The sequence below is a fragment of the Nelumbo nucifera genome, chromosome 2, assembly GCF_055504915.1.
Source record: "Nelumbo nucifera cultivar China Antique chromosome 2, China Antique-T2T, whole genome shotgun sequence".
Lineage (NCBI taxonomy): Eukaryota > Viridiplantae > Streptophyta > Magnoliopsida > Proteales > Nelumbonaceae > Nelumbo > Nelumbo nucifera.
In genome coordinates, this window is record NC_142650.1 from 96,763,582 (window position 1) to 96,767,561 (window position 3,980).

The window sequence follows — 3,980 nt, forward strand, 5'->3', positions numbered from 1 at the left end:
TTCATTGGCTCTATGTAGGTACTATGTATTCCAGTTGGAGGCTCAAAGTTTATGTTAGTGGAAACCTTATTGTCATCTATACCTATCGGTGGATTCTCTACTTGGGATCTGTTTGGTTTGCAGGAATAAGAGTCTGGAATCGGAATCAGAATGGGTCATTCCGATTCTAGATGTTTAGTTGGGCGGAATCGGAATCCGAAATCCCCATTCCCATTCCAACTGGTTAAATCAATAAAAAGGAAAATGACGAAAAAACCCCTCAAACCCCCGATTCTCTCTTTCTCCTCTCTCTCGACACTCCAACCCTCTTTCTCCTCTCTCTCTCTTGACACTCCCTCCTTCAAACCTTCTACAGTTCGGCGGTTGAACTCTGAAGATCCGACCTGTATTACTCCGGCCAGGTCATGATGGATCTCTCTCCTTTTATCTCTCCCCTTCTGCAAACCCTTCAACCAGCTCCCTCCCCTTTTGCAAAACATCTATGCCCATCTGCCAAATAGGTAAAGACATCGTCTCTCGTCTTACTTTAGATGAGAAGATCTCTCAACTCGTTAACAATGCGCTGGCGATTCCCAGACATGGTATTCCCAGCTATCAATGGTGGTCGAAATCGTTGCACGGCGTCGCTGATGCCGGACCTGGCATCCGATTCAACGTGCTACGAGCTTTCCTCAGGTCATCCTCATTGCCGCATCATTTGTTGAACGTCTCTGGTATCGCATTGGACAGGTAAGCAAGTATTTACTCTAACAACACTGCTCATGAAAAAAGGGCAAAAATATTTTAATCTGTATCCCCCGTGTATTGTTCGATTCTTCAATTTACTTCTACTTTGAAGGCTATTGGTACCGAAGCTCGAGCTGTATACAATGCCGGGCAAGCCAATATAGCATTTTGGGCTCCGAACATCAATATATTTAGGGATCCCAGATGAGGGAGAGGGCAAGAGACGCCAGGTGAAGACCCATTGGTTTCTGGCAAGTATGCAATTTCTTTTGTGAGAGGGGTTCAGGGGGATTCATTTGAAGGAGGAAAACTTGGCAATCGTCTTCAAGCTTCAGCTTGTTGCAAACACTTAACTGCTTATGACTTGGATAATTGGAAAGGAATCAATCGCTTTGGCTTCGATGCTCGTGTAAGTTGCATCTTTCCTCCTAGTGCCTGGAATTTCAAAAGCGTGGTTGTCACTTTGACAAAAGTGTTTTCCCCTAGAAAACTTTTAACCGGGAACCCCACTGCTCAAATTTTCATAAACATTGGTTGGCTGGTGGAGATGCTTTTTGGGGTTTTGGTTTTGTTTAGTGGCCTTCAAAAACTGCAGCAGAACATGCCTTGCTTTTCTATCTGTTACTGTGTTTTTTAGTAATAGATAGGTGCTTTAATGGTGGAAGTGATTCCTTTTCTTTTCTCTTTTCTCACCCCTATTCAAGATTTTGCCTAAAATATGGATTTATTTCTTTGTTATGGGCTTTTGGGAAATGGAGTACAGATTTCTCTATCTATCTATCTATCCAGGCTCAAAGTTTCACTCATTTATGTGTATTTTTCTAGGTCAAGCTGTCCATGTTGAAGAGTGCATAAAGCATTACTGCTACCATTAGCATTTTTTTATATTGTATCTTCTGTGTTTTGATTGGGGATGTGGTGGATGTGTGATGTGGCTGAATAGTAGGTGCCCAAGATGAAAGGATTAGAAGAATGGGCAGATGAATAAAAAACATGGACTGATCTAAGGTTCATAATCTAATAGTTGATATGGCCATTTAGAAAATGGAATGGCAAAATGGGATTTGGGAAGACAACTCTGTATGGTTGGGATAAGGCTTTATTAAGCTGAGTTACCATTCTATGAATCGGAAAAGAAAAGATCATCCAATAAAACTTGTGAACAATAAAAACATCACAGTTATCAATGTTTTTTCTTTTCATTCAAGGAGTTATAGAACCAGTAATTTGGAGCGGCCTTTTGTTAAGTATCAGTTATAAAAACTTGCAATGCAAATATCATGTATCTTTGTATTTTTTTAATTTTTTTTTGCTTGCAAAAATGTATCTTGGTTATTGATAAGGCTGAAAGTGCTCTTTGTAATTTTTGTACATGACTTCTGATAATTTCAGAACTTGGTTTTACCATTTTAGTGCTGCAAATTGATAAGATCAAATTGTGGATTTTATTATTGTCACAGGGTTACACTGTTGCCTCTTAGCTTGGTCATTCAATTGTAGACCCAGTGCAAGTTTATTCACCTTCAAGATTGAGGACACACAGTTAGCATAATTGTCTGGGGTAGCATTGTTCAAAATTCAACAACATACTTTTTGTTCTTCACAACATATTTATGGAAACAAGATATATGTTAGGTGGCTCTTTACCAGTTTACCTCCTTTTGAAGAATGGCATTCTTGTCTTTGATCAATTCATAAAAAATTACAAACAGAAAGTAAGGATGGAAGCTTTTAAATATGAGAGGAAAATGGATAACACATTTACATAATGAAATCCATACTAGTAGGCCCAGGCAAGTTAGTCCAGCATTGGACAACTAGAACATGAGTGCATAAATTGTTTCTTACAGGAAAGCTCCTCGGACAGACCTCCCTGATCAATTCTGACTACAAAAGACATGAATGCATTAGCTTCAGCAGCGTCTCTAAACTGTGGAAAACCAGTTTTTGAGGATGTCTTTGAGGTTCTTTTAACTGGGGCAGAATTGGAAGCTTTGGCTGATTCCGATTCCAACTTTTAGTTGAACCAAACAGTAGGAATCGGAATCCGATTCCAATTCCTGACTGAACCAAACAGATTCCAGGAATGGACCATTCCAATTCCGATTCCAGAGGATTCTGATTCCGATTCCGAATCCAGTTCCGGCTGCGAACCAAACGAACCCTTGGTTTCTGTGATTAATCATCTCTTCATGGTTTCTCCTACTACCTATGATGTCCATTATGGTTTGGTTTGTTGTTTGTTGAAGAGTATCTTCATCTGAGTTAAATTGATGCTTGAAGACACTGATCAAATCGGTTCAGATTTGTTCTACAAATACATACCCTGTTGCTTTTCTATAGTTTCGCCCATGGAGGCCCATTTATTAAAAAAAATAAATAAATAAAGGCTATTGTGGCATTTTCTGTTTTAGCCAATAGTGGCCCATCTTTGGTTTAGTCTATCTTGACATATTTAATGACCCACTGTGGTCATTATTGGCCCTTGTTGGCCCACTTTCATGATGGCCAGATGTGGCTCATTGTATTGGTTCAAGAAGCCATCCCATAAAGACGATTCAATTGACCCAATGAGGTCTCTTTTGGCCCATTTTTGACTTGGCGCTATTGGCCCATTGTATAGCCAGCCTGTGAAGGATTTCTCCATTGAAGATGCAGCAGGAATACAAAAATGACCTGACATAATTGGTTTGCCACATCATCACCATATTGGAGATTTTCCGCATAGATTTGGATACATCATATTGTAGCAGTTTTGTCAAAATTGAAGGATTTCAAGACGTCATCAGGCTGCAGTTTTGTGAATCCATGGAGGCACTTTCTTGAAGAAGCACAAGATCATCTACTTGCCACATCAGCATTATAACAAGCTTGGAAGACTAGACGATATGGATGAAGGGGTGCCATCATCATCAATCTCGGATCAAACACAACGATCTTTGGTCCCCATGTGCTTGAGGGGCGTGTTAAGGGATTAGGATAAGATCATAATTGTTGAGTTGTTATGATAAAAGATAAGAGACTGTGGAGATTAGACTTCTTAGTCAATATATACTCTATATATATTGAATGTAATTTCCAATTCATTAATTCAATTAATCACCCTTTCCCTTTAAATCTATCATTGTTGAATTTTCTTAGTGTAAGGCTTTTTGTTCATATCCATCCAACTTTGATCTTCATTAATTCTTTCCAAATCTGATACCCATTTCTCTCAAGGAACTGATCTGGCTCCACCTTTCCCTCTCCTCTAT

General features: G+C 39.3%; 1 long non-coding RNA gene across 2 annotated transcripts; it reads left to right on the plus strand.

Annotated features, from left to right (window-relative positions):
- The first annotated feature begins 279 nt into the window (after positions 1 to 279).
- Positions 280 to 3,751, plus strand: LOC148802579 (uncharacterized). 2 transcript variants are annotated; one of them, XR_016082895.1, is made up of 3 exons: positions 280 to 729; positions 839 to 1,135; positions 1,552 to 3,751. It is a non-coding gene; the product is annotated as an uncharacterized LOC148802579 (long non-coding RNA). The 2 variants fall into 2 exon arrangements; XR_016082896.1 differs by having other exon boundaries at positions 3,350 to 3,751.
- The last annotated feature ends 229 nt before the right edge of the window (positions 3,752 to 3,980 follow it).